Source organism: Euprymna scolopes, chromosome 16 (assembly GCF_053919585.1).
Source record: "Euprymna scolopes isolate OS-2025 chromosome 16, ASM5391958v1, whole genome shotgun sequence".
In the NCBI taxonomy this organism is placed as follows: Eukaryota; Metazoa; Mollusca; class Cephalopoda; order Sepiida; family Sepiolidae; genus Euprymna; species Euprymna scolopes.
The window spans coordinates 35117100-35144565 of NC_136497.1; the positions used below are offsets into that span (position 1 = coordinate 35117100).

General features: G+C 30.9%; 1 pseudogene; it reads left to right on the forward strand.

Annotated features, from left to right (window-relative positions):
• The first annotated feature begins 6168 nt into the window (after positions 1-6168).
• On the forward strand, positions 6169-6287 carry LOC145296363 (5S ribosomal RNA; annotated as a pseudogene).
• The last annotated feature ends 21179 nt before the right edge of the window (positions 6288-27466 follow it).

Genomic DNA, 27466 nt, shown 5'->3' on the forward strand with positions numbered 1-27466 from the left:
TTATATTAATGGCGTAAAGGGGATAAAAACTGGGGGAGAAAGAAAAGGTGGTAATAATGGCCTAAGAGAAGGAAGAGAGAAGCCGGGATGTACATTAAAAGGGAAAAAATCGAGTTTTTTTAAATGTGAGAAGAAATGCAGACACAGTGAGGAGGGAGAATTTAAAAAAGATGTCGTGGGTATTCAGGATTATCTAAAGAGTAATGCTTTCTTCTTTACCTCTCTTCTTTTATAAAGAATTAACCACGATTCTCTAGTGAGATAATCCAAATTGTCAACGAAATTTTTTAGAGTTATCCCCCTTTACAATGTGGTTTTATCTTACATATAAACAACGTCGATCGCTGCCTTTTCTCTTCTATTTTCCCCTTATGTATCTTCCTTTCATCTATAATTACAGCATAGAAGAAAATTAAACACTACATATGCTTAACAATTTAAGAAACAGCAACGTGTTTGTTTCAGAAATATTATGTTTTGAAAAACTTACACGTAGTCGATGGATTTAATTTTAAAAGAAATGTAAGTATAATACATTAAAACTTACGCGCCTTAGAGTTGTTTGATAATTAACTTAGCTTTATAATTAGTGTAAAATGACTTCCAACCCGGTCCAAAATTTTGAAACCTTTTCTTTTTTTCCTGCTAGGAAATGACAACTTTTACTCCTGACGAAGGTTGAAGGTAACATCGGCCGAGACGTTGTGCAGATTATATTAAAATTAGAACAACTTTCCGATTTATCAAAATAAAACAAACTTTTATGTCTCAACTTCAAAAATTCAGAACTGAATATTTTCCTTTAGCAATTTGTGTACCTCCATATCTTGGCGCTTGTCGTTTATTTTTCTTTAATTTAAAAGTACTCAGTGCATTACACTCACTGCATTCTTTTAATGATTGCGTTATCCAAATTGATACGTTAAGAAAAATTGGCAGAGATATCAGTTTAGATAGACGAAAAATCATCAAACATACGTCAATTTTTACTAGCATAATACTGTATTTTTTTAATTTTATTTTGATATATTTTCTTCGTCGTATTAATTCTTTTCATAAAATGATGCATCCGATAATATGTCACTTGGTCCGAATTAATACGTTATTCATATTTCATATGTTTTAGGGCAAAATCATATCATTTTTCCGTTATTAATAAACATTTAATTACATATATAATACACAGTTCATATGTAAAATATATTTAACTGCCATTATGTTTTTAATATAGCCAGCATTAGTGCTTTTGCTTAAGAATAACCTGCTTGTAAACTCATACAAAATATGCAGATTTAAGTTTTCTGTATCACATGAGATTCTAATTAGAGAATAGTTTATATTTGACCTGCTGTTGACATCAAAGTTTAGAAATAAAACGTTAGCGAATATTTAACTTCCTAAAATACTAAGAAAATACTACCATCGTAAACTACCTTATTTCCCAAATGAATTCACGGCAGCGTTGTATGCAATCTTAATAGAGGGACACTAAATATATATTTTGAAAAAGAATATCCTTATCTTAATGAGTTACCATGATAATGAGATGGCTTCAAAGATACAACGCCTAAAGTAGGGAAAGAGCAAAACTAATAAATGCTCTAAAAATATAAAGTGCCTTCAAACAACAAGAGCAATCCAGAAGCTTGGATTCAACAAATCCAAAAGAAAAAGATGGCGCAATTATATGGTCGATTAAATAGTTGTTAGGAAAAAGATATGTGGTGTTACCTTATTAACACATGAGTCGCCCATCTCATCTGTTATTCGTACGTATATGAAACAAAACTTGAATAAATTATGAAAAACGAATTCTACCTCTTTAGTTTAGATCGAGATTCGTGTTAATACAATTGCCAGTACTTGCTGATATTACGATTAATACCTATAAGAAGCCTTTGATTACAATTAAGACCTCTTAAAGTATTATAATCATTTATCAAAGAGAAGGAGCACATGATAAATACCTGGATGTTTTCGTTTCCATAGGCGATCCTAACTTATAAAAAGATATTTAAATAACATTTTTAAAAAATGTTGCGGGACTTCCTCTTGATGAGTTATGACTTACTTAATTTTCGTTTGAAATATATAATCTTATCTTAACCTCTATTATTATATAAAAGGAGTTTTGTCTCTGTGTATGAAAATTCGCTCTTTGTTGACGCGGAAACGGTTGAGTCAATTTATTTTAAAATTTCACGCAAAGGTGTTTTATGCGCGCAGGGGTGTCATTATTATAGATTTTGTATCAGGATCGTTAATCGAAAATTTCGAATGAAAGTGATCACTATCTGGGCTTGTTTTCGTAATCATGTTAACTCTTGTAATTAGTATCTGCCTTCGGTATTTTTCTAAATCTTTTTTCTGTGCCATTCAACGTGGTCCTCTGCACAAAGCAGTCCTATTTTACACTCTTTCCGTTTTACTAGGTGTTTTTCAGTATTATTGCTTGAGTGTAGTGCATTGAGTATGGTCAACCCCTCCCTTTTTTCTGGTTAAGATGCTAGATTGTTTCAGGTATTTTTATAAACGGTGTAGAGTATCTTACTAGTTAAAATGTCTCTGCGTTTATACATGTAATTAAGTCACTAATATATGATTGTCTAGAAATATCCTTGTTCTGAGCTATTCTTTTACATTTTTCTCTACACTTTTCATCTAAATAAAATATATACGATTCCCTTGTAATTTTAATGTTATATGTACTAAAGCAATATTTATATTTTGTTTACTTTTAATAGGTAATTCAACAATGTATATGAATTCAATTGATCGTTTTGAGTAACCACTTTTCATAAATAATATATAATTTGCTGAACTATAAATAGCAAACTTTGCTTTCCTATGAGCTTTATCGTCCAAATACGTCGCTAATTACTGGTACCTAGCCGAGCGACGCATACCCATGATGATGTTGCAACATACTACCGCTTATCTAAAGTGGCATAAAGAGTATAGCTAGCTCTACTTCGGTACTGATCACACTGGCGTTGCCTCGTTAAACTCCATTACTTAGTTAATGCCTGCAAAAAAATAACCTCCGTGTATATATATATATATATATATATATATATATATATATATATATATATATATATATATATATATATACATACATATATATATATATACACTTATTTTTAGTATTTTGAATTTTACTGGGTTTATATAATTCAGTTATCGTCGATATAAAAATAAATTTTAAGCAAAAAAGAGATGACTAAAACTGTAGGCTACAAACTTATCATATTTAATAATTCATGTATCGTGTTAACAAAAACCAAGACTTCCAAGACTAGGTTGATAGCAAGAAATAGAAACGAGTAAATACAGTCTCTGTTGCTATCAATCCATACTTTAATTTTTTTGTTTTTATAATATATATATATATATATATATATATTTGTTTTGTTATATATATATATATTTGTTTTGTTATATATATATATATACATATATATATACATATATATATACATATATATATATATATATATATATATATATATATATATATATATATATATATATATATATATATTATTCTTTGACTCAGTGGCGTGTGGAAATCTGCAACCTGTGCGTGAGATATATACAACGCGTGTATCCCTGATTCTTTTCAGTCTGTTTATTATGTACGTGGGTTGGATTCTAATGCAGAGACATCTTTTATGTGCACATTTGATGTCTCTAGTCTCTTTGCCAACATACCGTTGGATGAGACTATACGTATATGTACTGACCCGCTTTACGATGGTCGCCTGACTACTCCACGTTTTTCTTAAGAGATTCTTATTTAACTTATAGTAATGTGCACAAAATCTGTGGAGTTTAGTTTTTGTGATATTAGGTACTGTCAAGTTGACGGGGTTCAATGGGGCGTCCGTTGGCCCCAACTTTAGCGGATATTTTCGTCGGGTACAATGAATCCGTTCTGTGTAAGTCTATAACAAAACCCACTGCATATTTCAGATATGTTGACGACACTTTTGCTGTTTTTTCCATATCAAAGTGAAGCGTCGATATTTTTTGATAGGTTGAATTCTTTGCATGGAGGTCTAAAGTTCACTATGGAAAGTGAGAAGGGCAATTCGCTTCCCTTCTTGGATGTTCTTGTCGAACGTTCAAGGGGGAGGGCTTTCTCACTAAAATTTATAGGAATCCGACGACATTTACTGGCCTATATATGAACTGGTTCTCCTTTGTATCAAAATCATGTAAGGTCGGTTTAATTAATAATTTGGTACATAGAACCGTGATGATTCGGTCACCTAACAGATTGGGCGCCGAACTCGATAAGAACAGAGAAATATGCATCAATAATGGTTATACTGTTGACCTTTTTGATGACTGTATTTTCAAAAAGGTTGCGGATTTTAAATACCCTAAAAAGTGTGGACCTTTGAAATGCCCGGTTTATTTAAATCACCGTGAATTGGGGAAAAGAGTAAGAGACTTTCCGAACAGATTCGCAGAAGTATTTATGGCTGTTTTTATACTGTGTCCTTGCGTTTGATATATACTACGAAACGTGCATGTCCTCCTTTTCGCAAGGATAGTTTGCCTTACATCCAAAATAGCAATATTGTATATCAATTCAAATGCCAGTGCGATGCTGGTTATGTTGGGCGAACATCCTTGCATCTTTTGACTCGTATAAACCAATATGTTCCCTCGAAGGTCAGACAAGGGAGGATAGGTTCTGGTAGTCTCCCTCCTTCTGCAGCCTTTGACACTTCTATTGGCCAGCATTTGGTTGACAACCCGTGCTATGCCGATGGATATAAAATAAAATTGTTCGAGATGCTCCGTAGAGCGGACTCCAGAAACCATTTAAAGATTTTGGAGTCTGCCTCTATTGCGGTGCGGAAACCTTCTTTTTGCCGGCAGAAAGAAACATCTAACGCATTGTTTCTCTTTGGGGAACTGTGAATCTTTTCTCTCGTTTTTCCCCCTCGTTGTGTAAATATTTAAATAGTTTTTTTAAACGTTAATAATCTTTATTTTAGTGTCCCCGTAATTTTGGCACATTCAATAGTTCCCCATCAGAACTCTTTACTCTCGACATAGTATTATTATTTTACGCTATCGATTTTCTCCTGATAAGACGATAGCTGAAAGAGCTCTCAAGAGACTTTCGCACATTTTATTTAAATATATATATATATATATATATATATATATATATATATATATATATATATATATATATATATATATATATATACCCAAAACATCCAGCACTGATCGAGGAGAGACTAAACTTTGAGTCGAATTATCTGACATAACAGCAAGAGGAGACATGATTCAAAATATTTCCCTTATGGTACATCTTATGAATATCACCAGTGTGAAATAATCCTCATTTACTGTGGAATTAGAGAGGAGATAAATTTATGAAAAATGTTTTTTTTTATCAATTTCGCTTTGCTCTTATTTCATATCATTTGAGATAAATCAGCAAAGTTTTGTCTCCGCTCTATCAAGGTTAGATGTTTTGGGTTAAATATCAGATATTGTGTAATTTATATACAAAACGAGGAAAGACAAATAAATTTGTTAAATTCTGATCAATAGTCGCTGAGATTATGAACTAGTAATATTTATAACTATCACTTGTTTTGCAATTTTTGCATTGCAGTCGAAGTTGGATCCGCTCGCCTTTCAAAGAAAAAATGTTTGCCGTGCTAGCTGCAAAATCATGGTTGTTATCAGATGAAATCATATCTGTAGAAGAGGGTAGTTTGTTGAATAATAACGCTAGCCGAATTGTGTCGTAAAATTTGTTTTCAAATTAAAAAAGAGTTCGTCCACCATTAATGAAAATAAGGAAGCATTTGCGTTTAATATTCTTTGCTCTAAAAATATGTTTTGCCATGCTTTCCATTACTGAATCAGGTGTGTATATGTTTGCTGTTAATCATAACTTGTTCAATCCATTGTTTGACTACTGATAGGTGAAACATCTATAAGGAATTTGATGTTTTTTTGCGAGTGTAGGTTTCTTTTTTTTTTCTTCAGCTACTACGCGCTCTTTCTGCACGTTTTTCCAGAACGAGCAGATAATAAGTCCATCCACATTCGGCCCTCGCCACAGTTACAAGACAATTGTGATAGCTTGTCATCAATGCTACTATACTACTGAACCAATTTCGCGCAAACTCATCATACAGCATAATCACGTTGACACACCGGTTCCCGTCAGATAACTGAAGTTAAGCAACGTTGAACCTGGTTATTACTAAAATGGGTGACCAATTTGGGAATTCCAGGTGATGTATGTAGGAGGACGTCGACACCTCCCTGTAAACACTGCAAAAAACCTTGCGTGGCCATCTACCCTAACAAGGATATACATGCGACTGAGGACGGCTCGTGAATTTCATATTCCCATGAAACTTCTTCGTTCGGAGGAAGCCGGTTAAACCCGAACAGGGTTGGTGCTGACTGCATTAAAAAACACACATCATACACACCCACTTAGTTCAGTACATTGTCCATCCATAACTCTCAGTATCTTGCTTTCTGCTTAGTTACGAATTCTAGCTTTCTCAGTTAGTATTTCAGATACGTCACGAGCATGTAAAGTAGATGAGAGCCCTCTATTTATACCTGTAGTGAGAAACTAATGTCTTTCATTGCAAATTCAAAATTAGGTGTACAAAATATTTATCTACGCTCCAACCAACTATGTCTTTTAACAGAATATCACTTTAAACTAACAGCCAAATGCTTGTACACTTGAGTCGAACTCTATGTACGTGCCTTCTCAAGTTATCCACGATTTTCCTTTAGCTGGGTCCTTATATATTGATCTCTCAATATGTTTTTGGGGTAGGAGGATTTACTTGTTAAACTCAGTGACCGTACAAAACCTGCGTTCTATGACGCCTAATATTACGCAAATTTAGACCCACCATATTAATCTTCCTTATGAGTTTTCCACATCAGAGCTAAAAAGATACTGTATTCTGAAGAATTTGGAGATGACGTTAATCACAATTCGCCGCCACTGTAATCCATAAATGTGGACATAAGTTTCTCACATATTAAATAATTAAAGATTTTACATATATAGTAACTGTTGGTGGTGCTTGGGATTCTAATGACAGCAAGTTTCCTGAGATTTCAAGTATCTAAACGTTTTTTTTATAAACTTGACAAATTCCGGTATCGCAATGCCGTTTACTATTGATTTCTCGCTGTTAAGAACATTGGTCTTCGCTGGAATTTGAAAAAATGTGACTGGTAACTATTTGTATTTCATATTTCTTACGGTTTATATTACAGACGTTCCTAGAGATTTTAGTTGCTATCAAAAATGATGTACGCTATATAACCTTGAACTATCTTTGTTTTTAATTTCACAAATTTTGCAAAGGTTTCCGGGACTGTAACTACTACTCGAACAATTATTTCTATTATAATGTCTTAGTCCATGTTCTATATATCATTTTTGATTTTGTTAATTTGCACATATTCGCTTTGTTTTTCTGTTTCTTTAATGTATACCATGTTGTATGCATGGCGGCAAAATTTACAATTATTACAATTTTTTCACTTTTGTTAATTAACATAACGTCGGATCTTTTTAGGGGTGTAAGTTTATCTGGTTGAATTCGATGTCTCACAGAATTGTTTAATGTTGGTTCCCAGTTGTATCTTGTTTTTTTCTGATACTTTGTCTCTCCAGTTTCGAAGTGACATCATTTGCAGAGTCACTTATGTACTGGTTTTTCCCACGCAGTTGTGTCTGTTCTTGTATACCTTGAGGGCCAGTTTGCTGCATTTCATTTTATGTAGTTCACCACGCGGTCTCTTTGCAGACATAGTCAACATTTTTTCTTCTGCTTCATATTCTTCTTCTTCTTTTTCTTATTCTTCTTCTTCTTCTTCTTCTTCTTCTTCTTCTTCTTCTTCTTCTTCTTCTTATTATTATTATTATTATTATTATTATTATCATTAGTAGTAGTAATGAAATAAGTCGGAGTAGTAGTAATAGTAGTAGTAGTTAAATCACTTAGCAATAATGATGTTTTACAGTTGATTTATAGATTGATAATGATGTGTACCACCACGCATAATTGATAAACTACAAGAAAAATAAGGATGCACTTTCGCTAAATTATTAAAAAAAGGTATTTAAGATTATTATATTATAAGCGTATGAATATAGTGTAAGTATATTAAAGTATACACCTATGAAAAGCAGAAGGAATCAATTGTTTACTTCATTATAAATCGCTGCTACGTCAAATAAGTATGCTTGTAAATCGCAGTCTCACACCTACTCCATATTCTGTACTATACTTATATATAAATCGAACATTGATTTACTCAAATTAAGTGTAATTTAAATAATACTGTTATATATATATATATATATATATATATATATATATATATATTGTTCAATGTTTCTTTACATAAGAAGTAATATGTTGCTACACAGTCATGCATATGTTCCGGTATTCTAGTAACTAGAAGGCAACAACGCTTATATTCCAAAGGAGAATTTCTTATCTTAACTTGCTCATCCCCGTTATTGATCACTCTTGTATTAACCTCGATATATTTCACTGGTTACCTTACTTTTATAAAAATAGCAACCTCAAATTATATATATATATATATATATATATATATATATATATGTATATATATAGGTATATATAGGTATATATATATATGTATATATCTTTATATATATATACATACATACATATATACATATATATACATATATATACATATGAAGACGCACACACAAACACACATTTACACACACGTATATGTATATGCATATATATATAATATACATGGATATATTTACTCGTATACCGTGTTGTATTCAACTCAAATAAACACGCACTTACACACACACAGATATACAGTTGTATAATTGAGTTAGTATGTGTGTTTATTTATTTAGGTGAGTCTTCTTTGAAAGACACTAATTAGATGATGTAACTGCTGAAAGAATGCATGAAGTCATTGTTCCAGGTGCCAAACAAGTTAATGAACTAGGCTGAATTTTGTTATGTTACCAGATTTTTGAGACACTAATGATTGCAGACTAAATTTAATTAGATCTTTTTTCAGTATTTTCATTTCGTTTGGAATTTAGTCTCTCTGTTTGTATACCGAAAAATATCGTTATCTGTACAAATCTGCGCTCTGTCTCTCTATCTATAAAATGATGCCATTAAAGAAGGTTCCTGGCAAGAAACATACAGAACGTTTCTCTAATCACATATTACGGAAGCTATAATGATTGTATTAATGCATTTAAAAAAATATTTTAAATAATTACGTGAGTCATTGTTTCGGTCCGGAATTCATCTAAATCAAAGGTTATTGTAATGAAAAATATTCTTGTATGTTTTCGGGTGTTTCGCTTGTGTAAATATTAGTCTTCCTGGAATTATGAGGAATGACTATTATCTCAATACACACACACACACCCACACACACACACGTATATATATATACTCGTCCATTTTAACGTTCAAAACAATTGCTTCCTGTTGATGAACGCACTACTATATAACGGATTGAAGAGTTGCATACCTATCCTAAGTGACTTAGTGCAGAACATATTATAATCTATATTGCACTGTAGTGATATATTGTTGAAATAATAAAATTACTTTTAGCTTTTATGTAATGAGTAAAATTTAAATTAAAAGTTTGTGTTATATTTTACGCTTATAGAAAACGTGCACTAATATTAACATGATTCAATCTTATGTGTAAATATAAATTAGTATAAATTTGATTACTTGAGTTATCCGCATGATAATTGTCTACTTTTTAGAAATATTTCTGTAGGATAGATCGCCCTTGATGTTAAACATCTTATTAAAAGTACAAAATAACGTGTTGCCGTGATATGAGTGAAATACATATGAAACTTCAAAGTGTCGGAATTAAGGCACACTAATTAGTATCTTCTGTTTGTTATGCGTGATACACTTTCATGTAAGCCAGAACTTGCAGCGATGTCCCAAAAAGAAAGAACAACAACGAGATGTGAAATCATATAACGACTGAGCTTTACCAGTTTTTTTCTAGTAACTAACAACATTGACTGTGACTAAGTAATTAAGAACACACATGCACGCAAAGTATTAATACCTAACATAAGTAATTGCTTTCTTTAGAATGAAAAGGTTTCTTATTTGAGAGCAATTTAAGTTTTGCTCTCTCAGGAGCGTCTGTGAAGATCATCAAAGAAAGTTTACACATTGATACTTCTTGCGGTTAATTGTTGTTTTGCCTCTAAGGGAACATTTCGCGGTGAATAATAAAGAACACTGTTTGGTTAATAAAAGGCATTCCTGATCGATTGAATTTCCTCTGGACGTTTTAGTAAATTCCAAGATAATAGCCGCTTAGAAAAGTATTTACGATAATGAGACATCTATTATAGGTTTTGTTTGTATCAATTATTAACTTAATACTTGATTATCTAATAAAACATTTAGCTCATTTATCCATGCCGATTAGAAGTTGATATATGCGTCTCGTCAGAATAGTGTATATTTCGACTATGTCTCTTAACGCTAGATTAGATTTATTCTCTTAAGCCAGTCCCAAAATCTCAGATAGAGTCATAGAATCAAGTTACATACATTGGATAGACATCATTTAAATGAAAATATAACTTTATTTAAAGAATATAGCCTCGGGGAGAAGTGTAAAGGCATGGCATCGTTTCTGTTTTCGTCATTCTTACAAATAATGCGTTAATATGAAAAATATTAAATTTTCCGATAAAGTTCGCTACAGCACATGGATAGAAAGAAATTGGTAAGTAAATAACGCATAGCTTTTCTATGGTAAAATATATTTACATTGCCATCTTAGAAACTGCATATTGCTTGTTTCCATTCAGTATTTTTTGTAAAATACCAGCATTGTTAAGAATGATAGAAACCGTGTAATTTATGTAAAGCTGTACATTCCATTTGGATTTCACTTTCAACATTTCTACACTTAAATGTTGATGTATAATTTGTAATTAAATAATAAGTATATTTTATATTTGCAATAGATATGTATAATAACATTGATTTGTTTGACACTTCCTGCATTATATTCACTATGGCATACGTTTCTGTTCATTTATTTATAACTCTGAACTAGTGAATATTTTAAATAATATATTACTAGTTTCAGTAAAGAAAATATGTATAATTAATTAGAGCGTTGAATAAATCATATATCAAATAGATTAGACCAAAATTTAAATATCAATGATATTAAAAACAAACAATCTTAAAAGATAACATCATATGATCGATGTATGATATGTATTAAATGCACTAAAAGCAATTTATAGTAGATCTTGGCTGTAGGATTTCAAATTAATTTTGTTCGCTCATATTAATTATCGATTGTATAGCACATTTATTTTGTCCAAGATTCTAAATATGGATCAACATGCAGATATTAATTATCGATTGTATAGCACATTTATTTTGTCCAAGATTCTAAATATGGATCAACATGCAGATATTACATAGTATTGATAAACACCAATGTCTGTTCAAATGCATAATAACACTCTTAATATATTGCTAAAGTTTTCAAAACTAATTCCTCTAAATACGGCGTCATATTTATCCTAAAATATCGCTGTGAGTTATTATTATGTAATTCCTTATTAACTTCCTACAGTTTATCATTAATTTATAAATTAAAAATGAACTAATGTTTTTCTTGATTATACATTTCGTTCAAAATATGTTACTGCATTAGAAAATAATCGAATTAATTATAATTCTTACTTCACATAATCTACTACATGAGTTTATAATAAACATATTTGTTCAATTTGTGTAAAGTTTTAAAGTAAAGAATAGCACATTATTCTATAAAACATTACACCGACATCTAATGACATTTCCCCAGCTATTTGTATATATCATTCATAATATCGTAAAATAATTACAATGTTATCTACAAGTGTCAATATTGGAGGACATAATTGTACATGATTTTTTCCGAAACACTGTTACAGTAGTATTTGCTTTAATCAATTCCTTTAACGTTTTTGTTCTGAACACGGAATATTTTTTCTTTCAAAGGTACTGAAGTGTTTATCTATTTAATATTAACAGGCTGCTTATACTTTAGCCATCTGTCCTAAATGTTGACTAAAGTATTTTTTCATACAAATGAATGACTGAAACAGTATATGCTACCTATTATTTGCTAATAGTTTTTCCTAGCCACCGCCGTCAAATATTGCGGTACTTTTGTACAGGCTAAACACTTCTAAAGAGCAACACATATGATAAATTAGTGGCATCAAGACGACAACAACCAGAGTAGAAAAAATGAAAGTAAATTGTCAACGATCTTTGTTTTACGCTACGTAACAGTGGCTTATATATAATTATTAACTAGATGTTACTAACTCCACTTATAATTGTATAGTAATGTATTAACACGCGTAGGAAATTTTCCCTTTAAAAATCAAAGAAAAAAACAACACCTATTGAATCCAATAATATTTCTGTTCAAATATGTTTATAGTGTTTAAGAATGACAAACATTCGTATTATTAAATCTCTTGCATCACTTTTACCCACTGTTTAATACTGATAATTATGTAAAATATGATCTCACTATTTGTACTTGTCAATCAAGAAAACAGCAATACAATAATTCATTATCGAATTAACGAAGCTATGATGTTTTTATATTTTGTAAAAACGGCAGACTGCATGAATAAAATGTTAGCTAATAAAAAAAATATTCGCTATGATCAATGCTTGAGATCATTCTGTATATCTTATAGATTTTATGAATGAAAATGTTTATTGTTGTGTATTTTATAGATACAAACAGTGGTTTTCTGCACAACCACTGTCTACTGTGGTCCATTCGCAAGCATGATTTTAGTTGTGTTGACATAAAAATTTAAATAAAAGGTTATACCAATATTCTCCATATTCTCTTCGTTTTGTATATAACCTCGTTTTTGTTTATATCGTTTACCTTTTCGTTTTGTGTTAATTTGTTTGATTTTTGATGCAGTAATGTCACAAGAAATCTCTAAACAGTATGTCTGATTTAGTTGCTTTCATATTTTATAGGAACAGTGAAAAAATGCAATTATGTTAATAATCTGTTGTATGCTTTCTTGGAGTATCTTTAATAGTAATCAACAATAACCCTTTACATAAAATTTAATACGATTATTAGAATATGAATTATCATTGCATATTATAGTAAATTATGTTATACAGATTCCCCTTTTGCTTTGCTATAAGTAAAAATTTTAAATAGAAATAGGTATTGTAGCTCGGGAAAACATTGAAAGCGTTTAAAGTGTTTTGTTGAAAACATTGCTATGCTTTAGCAATTATTGTAGAGTGAAAGCGTTAATTTAAATACGTATTATTTACAGCATGTAAACTTCTAAAGGTAAAACTGTTTAGAACAAGGAAAACTGATTTTCAGTTTCATATTTTTACAAAGTACTTTGATATTTATTACATGTATGAAATGTAAATATCACATTCGCGGTATATAATGCTTACGAACGAACCCTCGGTTACCTCACACTTTTTATATATATATATATATATATATATATATATATATATATATATATATATATGTATATATATATATATATATATATATATATATATATACTAGCATTACGCCTGGCATTGTCCGACCTTAAGATACTCTTAAATATGATATTTATTTATTATTATATATTCTTAGATCCAGTAGTGATTTCCAAAAGAGTTAAAAAAAATGATTCCTGTGCCACAACCGAGAATCGAAACGAAAACGTTTAGCTTTTGATGTATTTATTCCTCTGCCATTTATGAATGAAATATAGAGACATGTTACCTGCAAGGCTAAAAATTAAAATATAGCTACTACGTTATGCATGCATATTCGTAATATTGTTGTTCGACCTCCAACTGGCAAATTTCGTTTTTTTTTTAAATTTTTACACTTTTGAACATATTTTTCCCAGCTAAAACCCAAATATAAAGTTCACAGGCGTTCAAATAGTTTATATATGATGTGGCATGTCTGTAGACCAAACACTGTAGGAGCAGTGTGGCAAGTAATTTTTTAAAACAGAAATATATATATATATATATATATATATATATATATATATATATATATATATATATATACAGGCATTAATATATATGGAAAAAAGTTTTGTGTTTACTATAAATCTTTTACGCAAATATTAGCAAGTTAATATATATATATATACATGTATATACATATATTATATATATATATATATATAGTGAGGGAGAGACAGACAGACAGACAGAGAAAGAAAGAAATATAGAGGGGGGAGTACAAAAGAACAAACCGAGTTAAGTGTTCATCAACGTTTCCTCTTGATTTCGATACTTCCTTTGGATATATGAAAGTGAGGAAACAAAAACTCGGTACAAATATTTGAACATTTTTGTGTGAAAAGTTTGTCACTGTTCCATATCAGCAACGGAAAAAGCTGTTGAAAATTGAAATATACCGCGCTGGAGTCTTCATGAATACACGCTTATCGAAAATTCAAACTCAAGTAAACAACATCGAACTGTTTGTATTTGAGCCCCAATATAATGTAAATCTCTATTAAAAAAAACAAACATATTTTAATCGTAGATACAGTTTAACACTTTCACACTATAGAAACGCCCCCCTCTAATAATTAATATATATATATATATATATATATATATATATATATATATATATATATATATTATCTCAATCAATAAATTACATAAACACACACTCATTTTGTTTCAGTTACACACACCTATATTTGTATTTTAACTGACATATGTTGTCCAGAAACAATATCAACTGCGTCTATATGACGTTATTAAACTTTTCAACGTCTATTTTCCTTGCTTAAATGGACCATGCGTTTCACAAGAACAGTATCTAATATTTGTGCTGATGTTTTTATTCACTTTATTTTATTCATCCACAGGAAATCTCGAAATAAAGACGCAACGTTGGTGAATACATTACTCGGTGTGTTCCTTTTTTATTTCTCTATTTCGTCAGAAAACTATTTTTATTATTCTCATCATATATATATATATATATATATATATATATATATACATCTATTTATTTATATATATATAGAGAGAGAGATTGATAGATAGATACATAGTTAGATAGATATACATTGTGTTGACTTTTTAAGTTTATAGCGAACATATATGAATTGCAATGAAAGAATCCTGTTACAAAAGTAAATATTGAAAACTGTCAATTCATATTATAGCGCATTTATAGAAAAGCATAATTTTAAAAGGAATGCATAAAAATTAAACACATGTTACAGTTTGGTTCACTGATAATATTGAGTCGTATTATTTTGTGCAGTCGTTTAAAGAAACGTACGTACATGTGAGAATAACTTGTAGTACATAATACATATTATTATACACATTGGCATTCTACTATTCCTTGCGGGACTTTCAGTGCGAAACGACCTTTTAAAACGATGTACGTTTTACGTAATTTCAATCAATTCCAATCTTATCTAAAGCACTACTCGCTAAAAAAAAAAATGTTAAAGAAGACGGGTCCTGTAAATATTTTTCATATTGTTGTTTTGGTTACATGATTTTCCATTCTGATTAATAACAGATAATTGAATATTAAGGCATGTGCCTTGTACAGGTCATGACTATACACAAGAACCTTAAATATAACAAACTATGACTAAAATATTTCGAAGAAAATACGCATACAAAACCTGGAATTAATTTTGTAAGGGAGTCACTAAATAAAACAAATGCATTAATAACACAACACAAAATGGTCACATATGTTCGGATTTAAGTGTCTGTTACTGTAATGTAGGATTTAAATAGAAATAGAAAAAATAAAAATAGTAAGAGAAAAAAAGTAGTTTACTTTGTTCACATTTTTTGTTTCTGTGTATATTTAAAGTAAGCGTCATTATTCTTGTTTTTGAGGTCAGGTTTTCGAGACACTCGTAATTATTGGCAAATCCTCAATAGAAGAATTAAGTTACACTCTGATAATAGAAACAAAAAAACACGATTGCCCTTAATAAGAAGCACCAATTGTACTTATATATACAGTGCCGGCAAAAAAAAAGTCAGCAATTGTATTTTTTCAAAAAATGCAAATTTTAGCTAAATTTAATATAACTGTTTAAACAGCCTATACCTCATTTGATTCGGCATTTATACCTATTCATATTTGACTTTTAATTGAAATGATCTAGTGTTCACGTCAATTTAAAAAATAATAATTTGAAATTGAGGAGGCAAAAAGAAAGTCCGCAGCACCAAATTCGCTAAAACCAGCTTAAATTATCGCCCCTAAATCAGTTTAAAATATCAACCAACAGGCAACAAAGCATCTCCAATCGTAATTGTTCTTGTGTCAGGTTATACAACGTAACATTTTGTCCATATCCACGACTTTCTCTTAGTGATCGTCAGGAGCCTAATTATCTCCACCTTTCTGTGTATCCAATCGAGAAATCGGCCGCACATTGAAATGTGATGAGAAAACGGTATGAAAGACTGCAAAACCACAAAACACTGGCAGTGTTCGTGGTGCCCATAAATCTGAACTTACTAGAATTACTTATAGCAGGGAAGACAATGCTATCAAGATCCGCAGCTTAACAACCAGATTTGAAACTGCTCCCCAAATCCAACAACAGTACAATATTGTTAAAAATTGTTCTCTTTCTCCTGTCAAGAACAGATCAAAGGAGTTTAATTTGCGAGGATACGTTGCAAGGCGCAAGCCACTGATTTCTGTAAAGAACAGAAAGCGGCGCCTGGACTTCGTCAGATGCAACAAAAAACATGACTCTTCATATTGGTCAAAAGTCCTTTTTAGTGGCGAAGACAAGCTCAATAGGCTGGGCAGTGATGATAGGCAGATGTGTGTCGGAGGAGAGACGAAGAATTTAATCCTAGGTGCGCGGTTAACACGCTGCAAGGTGGTGGAGATTCAGCTTTGGTGTGGACATATAGTTCGCTTGTAAGGTCGAATTAATTCGATCAATTACATTAATATATTGACTGAGCAATATTCTACCCAACTTAGTCGGAATTTGGATGATAATCCAATCTCCATGCAGTATAATTATCCCATTCACTCAGCTGGCAATGTCAAAAGGTTCTTGGAAGAGCATAATATTTAGTGTTTGGATTGGCCTGCACAATCTTTAGACCTGCATTCTATCGAAAATGTATGGCATGTCATCAAGCAACAGCTACGCAATGATAAACTTTCAAATTTGGAAGATGTTTGGACAAAAATGTTTAAAAAGTGGGATGCCCTTTCTCCGGAGTATTGCTGCAATATTATTCAACGAATTCACAAAAGACTGAAGGCTGTCAAATGCTAGTCAATATTTACCAGTGCATTGTGTCACTCTTGTATTTGTGTTACATTACTGTTTTAAAGTTACATTTAAATAACCATTTTAAATTGTGGGGACTTTCTTTTTGCCTCCCCGATTCACAGTTATTTCTTTTAAATTGACGTGGACATTAGAATATTTCAAGTAAAGGTAAAATGTAAATAAGTAAAATTATAGCAAAATAAGAAGTCAATAAAATGAGGTATAAGTTTGTTTAAACAGTAACATTAAATTTAGCATCAATCTGAAGTTTTTGAAAAAAATTACAAGTGGTGACTTTGTTTTTGTCGCCTGTATATATATATATATATATATATATATATATATATATATATATATATATATATATTTGTGTGTTTGAATATACGTGTATGCATATATGTATGGGCGTATAGGTATGCGTATGTATATATATATATATATATATATATATATATATATATATATATATATACATGTTTACACAAATACATACACATATATAGGGAAAGGGGGTTGGCTGGGCAAGGTCACAAGGAAGACAACGTAAACAATAAATTGAAGCTGCATTCATAAAATATACAAGAATGTAGGCAACCTTGGATATACTTTATTAGGTTTAAAATATAGATTCTTCTTGCCAATTATCAGAAACGATACCATTAGATAGTATTATAGTATTCAAAGACCGTAGGATAATTAGATAGATTGATATATATATATATATATATATATATATATATATATATATATATATATATATATAGAGAGAGAGAGAGAGAGAGAGAGAGAGAGATAGATAGCACTCGTTTCTCTGGCAATTTTATAAATTAGTAAACTATATAAAGTCGTACCGTATTTCTAAAAAAGGTGAGATATAGTAAATGAGAATTATTTAGAATTAAATCTCTCCTTCCTATTTTTTCCGATCGTTTGGAACTATAGCAGAAAGTTTTTCTCCTCCTTCTATCAAGGCCAGAGGTTCTTGAGAAAATATATATATATATATATATATATGTATATATATATATGTATGTATATATATATATATATATATAATGATGATAATAAAATAAAAATTACAATTAAATTTACCAAAATGATCCAAGATAGTAAAACAAAAGTATATTATAAATATTAAAGAATTAATATTTACAAAGTCATCTCAACCAGATGTAAAAGCTCAATAAAACCAAATAGGAGATAGAACTTATAATATTAAGTGTTTCCTTTTCAGATTAAATATGTTTTTAACATGTTTTATCAACTACTTGCTCTTATATATATATATATATATATATGTGTATAAATATATATATACATATAATTATGTATATACCTGCCTTATATATATATATATATATATATATATATATATATATATATATATATATATATATATATTACCCGTTTTATCTGCTTAGTAACACATGTTTCTGTCACCGAATCTTATCAACGACTATATTCATCATACTTAACAGAAGTTTAAGTTTGACGAAGTTGCCGGATTGTTGACACGATTAGGTAACAGAAACATATGTAACTAAGCAGAGAAAATGTAATTCAATACATGCCCTGCAATACTATTGAGCTTTTTCGTCAGTTTATTACTAATTACCAGCTTTAATACATACATATATAAATATATAAATACCCGTTCACATATACCCTACACGATAAAGCTAGAACCCAGGATTAGATAGAATCGAGCAATAGCATCGACAACAGACAACGCCAGACCCAAAGGAGGTCTGGATGTACTGCCTCTCATCAGAGACGTGCTCCGACATTGGCGCGAACCCAGGTCGTCGCACTCATGAAGTGTGCAATACTGACGACATAACAATATGGGCCACGGCGCAAACTATTGGCTATGCGTCGATTTTTTATATTCTTATATTTTTTATCCAGTTCTACATTCTACGATGTGACAAGCAACGCGTCCAATACAAGTAAGATAGTTACTGCTCGAATGGTGTGGCCGTCAGTATTGCACACTTCATGAGTGCGACGACCTAGGTTCGTGCCTATGTCGGACCACGTCACTGATGAGATGCAGTACATCCAGGTCCCCTTTGGGTCGGTCGTTTTCCGTTGTCGATTCTATATAATTCTGGGTTCTAGCTTTATCGTGAAACGTGTATGTGAACGGGTATTTATATATTTATCTATAATCCCCTCTTAATGTCTAATATATATATATATATATATATATATATATATATATATATATATATATATATATATATATATATATATATATATATCCTTGCATATAATTACAACCAAAATTATGACATAATAGAAATAGTTTAAACAAATATATAACATAGTTTCCATTTTTGTATAAATTTTGAAATGTAAAATTTAAAAACTTGTAGCTATATATTAAGATGCTATATTTTTTTGTAGGTCGACATCTGGTCCATTTACTTAAGGATGCAACGTAAGGCTTGTTTGCTTTAATATTCGATCCCTTTTACTTTTAATATCGACGGTTACGTGAAAATTTTTACGGGGGGGTATATTTTCGCTACAAAAATCCGCAGTGATGAGTGTTCGAATATCGATATGTGTTTCACAAAAACTATATTTCTATTGTAGTCTCATTAATAGTAATACTAGTTTCGTTATTATTAGTAATAGTAATAGTAATAATTATTGGCATGCCTGTATCAGTAGTAATGGTAAAATAACAGTGAATTATTAGCTATGTAAACAGTATTCATGTATTTCAATGCAGGTTCCAGTTAAACCTGATGCAAGTATGTTGTGTAGTTACAAAGTATGATATTTTGTTTTAAGCAGTATAAATAAAACTAACACAGAAATGGAAACCGACTCATTTATAAGATAAACAAGGCCATATGTGTTTTGGTCGTTTGTATGATAATGTTTAGGTGTTTATTGAAATCTTTTGGATGAATAAATGTGAGAAAAAAAAACAAGGACAAACATAATGCGAACACAATGAAGAAACGGGAAAACGTTTGGCTTCTAAAAACACGATGACATTGAAGTTAATAAAAACAATCTGATAAGAGAGACGAAAAAGAAAAGAGAAGAAACAAACTATCAATAAGGCGAGTTATTATTAGGCGAATAAAAGGAATAAACGAATCCATTCAAAGGACAAATTAATAAAAGATGGGGAAAAGAAAAATGTGGCATTGTAAGAAAAATAATATGGTTGAATATAGGAACACACCGCATTGAAAACATTTTTTTAAAAACCAGTCACCGTTTATTAAAGTCCAGTATACGCGAGAATAAGTGATAATAAATGTTGGTAGTGGACCGTTAAACATCGAGGGTATTTATAGTTTTGTTTGTAACTGGAAAAATTGTACTGATGTTAAGGATGACCCAACAACAATTTATTTTTTTAGACATGAAAATGGAGAATGCTTTATTCCACTGGGAAGACACGCGGTGATTCTCTTTAATATACACTCTCCTTTAGAAGATAAACTTACTAATGTAATTTGTTTACTTTAGACTTGAAAATGGGCAATGTTTTCCTTCACTGGTTAGACACACAATACTCCCCTTGAAGATACGGGTTCTTTTAGGAGATACACTTTTTTAATTTAATTCATTTTACTTTATCGTACACGGGTCGAGAAAGAGGAATTTGTTATTAAACTAGATTTACTTTTTAATGTATTAAAGGTAAAATCATAGTCTGAAACTAATTCAACAGAATTGAATTAAAATAATGACAGAACATCGACATACTATCGCTATTTTTATGTGTTCAAGAGATGTAAATACATTTTATAACCGGTTGTGTACTATATCAACCCAAGCCCTCCGATGATATACAAGTAGATTTGAAAATAGTTCTCCACTAAACATATTTGATTATTATTTACGAACTTGATTGTTTCACAAGTGAAATGTTTTGGAAGATTAGAATTAGCTAACACTTTTTTACAATGATACTAGCAACAGATCTCATGTAAATCTTCAAGTTCAATACTAAAGCGTAGTCCAAACATAGAGGTTTATATTATAGTCATCTATAAAGTAGTTTATTGTGGAGTTAGAAAGGGTGCCAGTCGCTGGATTGAACTTATTTTCCCCCTATTATTTGCACATATTTATGTAGTGAAAATTGTTTGAATAAAATTAATTCATTAGTTAGTTAGTTAGTAGATGGAATTAATAATTTTATAATTTACATAAAAATTAATAATTTTATTATATCATAATTAGGATAATTTAATTCTTTCTAACTCAACAATAAACAACAACATATGCAAATAATAAATAAAATATTTATCAATATTCAAATTTTATTTTTAGCTGCAATATTTTAAGTCTAAAAAAATCTTATTTTTTACTTTACTAGAATATCTTGTTCTTTACTTTTCCTAGTTGAATTTCTTGTCCTTTACTTTTCCAGGTTTAATAAAATCTTAAGAATATTGCTTTTCATGCGCGCATTTTTCCATATAATCCATGATTTTTCCAGGCATTGCTATTGTATTAATATATAAATTTATAATATTTATTAATGATTGTCAAAAAAAAATTAGCTCTCAAACACACATTTATGCAATATTTATCATTCAATCACAGTAGTTCCGAGCCAGGGTCTCTACCGAGACTGCGGTTCATGAATTCGTGATATGTATAGAGCGTAAACTAACAAAAAAGAAGATGGCACTCGGTGTCTTTTTAGATATCCTTGGAGCTTTTGACAACATACCCTTCAGTAGTATGTTCAAGTCGCTACGAGAACTCAATGTGCCACCAGTACTCATCCGATGGATTGAGTATATGGTAAGGCACAGAACAGTTCAAGTAGAACTACTGAGGGCAACTGTTAAAAGGGAAGTAGTTAAATGAAACCCCCAAAGTGGGATTTTATCACCTTTACTATGGAACTGTATGCTGAATCCTCTTTTAAAGGAGTTTAAAAATAGGAATATTTATGCCCAGGCTGATGCTGATGACATCGCAGTGCTGGTCGCGGGTTCAAAAGCATCATTGGTCAGACGCATTGCCAAAATGGGACTACATTTTTCATCAAATGTGATAACGAAAAATTTGAGTTCATTCAAAGAATATGTATATCATAGAATTCGCTAATACTTTTAATCGATAAATTCACCATTTTTTGCTATAAAATCATCAGGAGAGTTTTAAAAAATTAGTTATTAAAAAAAAGTTCAGTTTTTTAATTATAAAAAAAAAACGATACACGGGATTGGACCTAAAATCTTTCCACCAACCCCCGGTACTCTAACCCTTACGATAACATGTCATATTGGCAAAATCGAATACTTTATACTATAATTTCATGTATCCTAAGTATTTCACTTTATTTCTATACATACTTAAATACACACATGGCGCTGCATAATTATATATATATATATATATATATATATATATATATATATATATATATATATTATAAAGCTGAATGTCTATGTGTGTTTGTGTGCGTGTCTTGTCACGAATAGGCTCCTATATGGTTAACTATTTTAAAAAAAAGCTAATTACATATAATGATAGAAGATTTATCGAGACACAGGAATGGGTATGTTTTATCCTGCAGAACTGTGGTTCATTAAAATTGTGGGGTCTGCGTTCTCGCCCAGTACACAAGGTATGGAAATATAAAATGAAAAAAAAACAAAAACAAACGTCTACAAGTGTTTTTGTTATAGATATGCATAATATTACTTTTATAAGAATGTTTTAACTTAAATAGGGATGGTATAATAACATTGTTGGTCTGCGTTCGCGCTGGTCTCCATAAAATGGAAATGGGCACAAACTTTAGTAAAGACTTTTCATATCTATCTGCGTAATTATTTTTTGATAATTATGTTTTAGTTTAAAGAAATATGGTATAATGAAATTATGGGGCATTCGTTCGCGCATGACCTCCATAGAATGGAAATATATCACAAAGTTTAACAAGGTTTTTTTAATATAGATCCACAGAATATTGTGATAAGTGTTTCAGTGTGAACAGGTATGATATAATAAATTATGGGGTTTATCTATTTTATTTTTACTTTCATGATATTTTGCGTTGGTTTTGATACCCCTAAATTCGAAGCTATCTCTTTACAACCTTCCTTTTCATAACTTATCATGCTTTCATAAATCAGAGTCCATTTTCTGTAGGCTGTTTTTGAACCCAGTCAACGAGTGGTACTTTTGCTAGTATATATATATATATATATATATATATATATATATATATATATATATATATATATATATATATATATACAAGGCTGATGGATAATTTGATTCGGCATATACACATTTTCTTCTAATCTTTTAGGTTTAGAGATTATTCTGTTTGCATTTTTTTATTATTCAAATTGACAACATCTGACGTCCTAAATTGTAGAAATTTGAGATACCACACAATGGACTATCTGGTTTACTTTACGCACTTTTTGTAAAACAGGAAAATCTAATTAAATAACAAGTCGCGCTTCACACAAACTCACAATCACACACACGCGTGCATAATATATGATTAGATAGTACTGCAAAAATCCAAACCAAGAATACAACTTAGCATTCATTAAATCGTTTTCTCTTGTTGGGCATTATGTATATAGCTCGATTTACTGTTTATTGTGTGCTTATAATTTCAATTGTGTTTTATATATATATATATATATATATATATATATATATATATATATATATATATATATATATATATTTGCTTTTGTTGGATTAGGGTGTAGCGAGCAATGGGGATAAAAGCTACTGTCTCTCAAATGTTTTTCTCTGGTATAATAAGACGGAGACAATTACCGCCATAACAATCTAATCTAATATTAGAAACAAGGAAAGTAATATACAAGTCTACGAATGGATATATTTTTCTAAGGAGGCAACACATTATCGAGACTATAAACTATTCAAGTAGAATAAAAAAAGAAATCATGTTCCTAACAAATATTGAAAATATTTTGAAGAGATTTTAATTATTTGTATAATATGGATTAAGCGTGGAAACCCGTATAGGCGACTAATTTTACTTGGGAAGCAATCACATATCAAGGCATACAGGCCACTCAAGGATGCCCGTTAATACATTTTATATAGGAGTATAGTAATCGTTAATGGTGCAAATAGTGTAGACTAATTATTATAGAAGGCAAGCAGAACAGTATTCTATAGGCCGGCCGTTTTGGAGGGAAACCTTTGGTCATAGAATATGCGTTAAGATTAATAGCACATATATAGAGTTGGGCAAATAACATACAATTATTGTAGCAAGGTAAGTTTTTTTTTGTGGATGGTGTGCACAGAGGGCCGTAGATAACAGTTCAGTCGAGCACTTGCCATTAAAATTACAATAGAACAGAGAGGTTATCACGGTCTTCTCCGTGGGAAAATGGTATCATAGAAAAAGAAAGGATATCAACTTATAAATTTTGAAACCGATTAGGAACTCTATCGAGGCGAGATATGGCACGCCGAGAAGCTCATGCAAAGATGTGGCTACAATACTTTATTCTATGATGTACAGATAGAGAATAGCATCCGCAGTGATATAATGCTAGAACAGTAGATTGATTCAACCATTTTTAGATTTTTTACACAAATTTCATGCATGTGTTCTATTTAAAAATAAGAAGAAACGGCAAGTTCGAGAAGTGTAGCAAAACATGGTGACTCCCCAAGACAAGATACATTCATTTCAATTGGGACATGATCGGAGATGAGAGCGTTTATGACGAAAGGAGCGATGCTTGGTTTCCGATGCATAAAATTAACCAGTCTAAATTTCTGTTCATGACACCAAATTCTCAAGTCGAGAGAAGAGAGAATCAGATAGATCTTGGTAATTGTTTGCCATGTCAACGAATGATATACGAATGTGATTTGGGAGATCATTGACGTAGACCAGGAACATTTAATCCAAGTATAGGACGTTCAGGGGCGCTAGCGTAATTCCTCTGAGTTTCTGATTTCTTCGCATTAAGATTACTTTTATAATCGTATTGCTCTAGAAATAAACCCCCTGCCGAGAGATTTGCTGATGCAGTAATAATGCAGGTAGCACCTTATCTTTAGATCTCGCAGAACGGCAATCGTATTGCAGGTTATTTTTGATGAGGTTGTTCACCACTTCTTTCTTTTTTTACAAATTCTAGCAACTTGTGATGCACAGAAAACTGTTTGATCGGCACTGGCCGATCTCAGGTTTTTTTTTATAAACGGAGAAGACAGATGAAATTTTCCAGGATGTTGACGAGTATCTCTTAAGTCAACGTTTAACAGTTTGTAAGTATGTGAGATAAAATTTCAAGAGTAGGCAGGCTATACTAAGAATAAAATAGTGAATCTTGTAAGATTTATGGGTGATAATTGTCGGCACGATACAAGCTGGGTTATTTCTATGTTAAATTCTTATAAACGTTGAATGTTTTATCCTCAGTACAGGTACTACTATAAATAGTACTTAAAATTATTTATTCCATGGAAAATTATATTTACAAAACCGAGTATGATACAAAGATCCCCGAAAATGTCCATTGTTTTTCAAAGTACACTCAAACTAAGAACAACGGCCGAATAATTCAGATAGACACATCAGTTTCTCTTTGTCTGTTTAGTTAATAGAGTTTTTGCGCCTATGCTTCTCGAAACGACCTCAAAGTGGTAGAAGGGCGAAAGGAAAATTTCGTTTTATATACCTGCAATGTTCTGTATGAGTCTAGAGCACTATTAAAAATATTCTTGTTATAACTCAGGGAACTCAAGTTTGAGTATTAAATTTATCCATGGATGCATACATGTATGCACCCTTTTTCCATACACATATTCTGAGTATTAATAAAACAGTTTATTTTAATCGTTTCTCTTTTTTTTCCAGAGAAAACATTTGCATAGTTTCCTAACTACGATAACCTTTAACGATAGGAATTTGTGAGGAAGGATATCATCAACGTTCTTTTGTCAAAACGATCAAGTGTAACACGAATCTATTTTATCGCTATCTTTTCCTAGTAATTTTGTATACATATTTTTCTGTTACTCTCCAAACACTTTTTATTTTCTTGACACTCCGTTTCTTTCCCATTCCACTTCATGCATATTCTCTACCGAACAGCTTTCGGCTACACATTTTCTATGGATGATCTTGTTATAGACTATATTTTTGTTTCCGTATTAAACTTTTATTATCAATTACAGTTGACGTTGCATTTAATTAAATTATGAAATGTGAGTCCCTGACTTTTGTAGATGGATATCAATAAGAATCGAACCTGATACATATCAGGCTTTAGAAAAGTGCGTATTTTCTCTTTATACATGTTCAATTGATTGTTGAACCAGTCGATCAGATGTTTACCTGGGGCCCCAAAATATCGTCTCCGTAAATATTTGCATCTTTTCTCATTCTCTCATAAACGCATATATCACTTCTTCTAACAGTTTTTTATTCCCCTCGCCCTTTGATTATCACTACCAGACTCACACATATCCTCACGCATACGATTATTTTATTATTTCGTCACATAATTTTAGTGTCCTTGCATCTCAATTATTTCCATACTCTAGTGTAAACATTTAGCTATACAAATATTACAATCGATTATATTATAAAACTCAAATCGTTTTGTCTGGCCGTTGAAACTGTCTATTAACTTCCTATTTACTAGTTCCGGTTTACGAGGTCCGGTTTATAATATATTGATTACACGCAAGAAATAAAAACAAAAACATGGACGCCTTTTTAATCGACAACTTTTACGATTTAAATATGCAAATAAAAACAGAACTATCAACATGTATTGCATTTTCTACACCGGCATTTTACGAATATAATTCGTATTTGTTTATATTGTACGCTATTCAAAATGCCCTACTCTTAAGTAAAACAGAAAAATACATCATGGCTAAGAACTGTGTATATGACATCTCATGTAAATGTGGAAAACTATACAAAGGTGATACGCACCCTTAACTAAAAGTACAATCAGAAGAACATCGAAAATCCGAAGTTCATGGAGAGATTGAAAATTCAGTTATAGCTAACCATATATTCAAAAG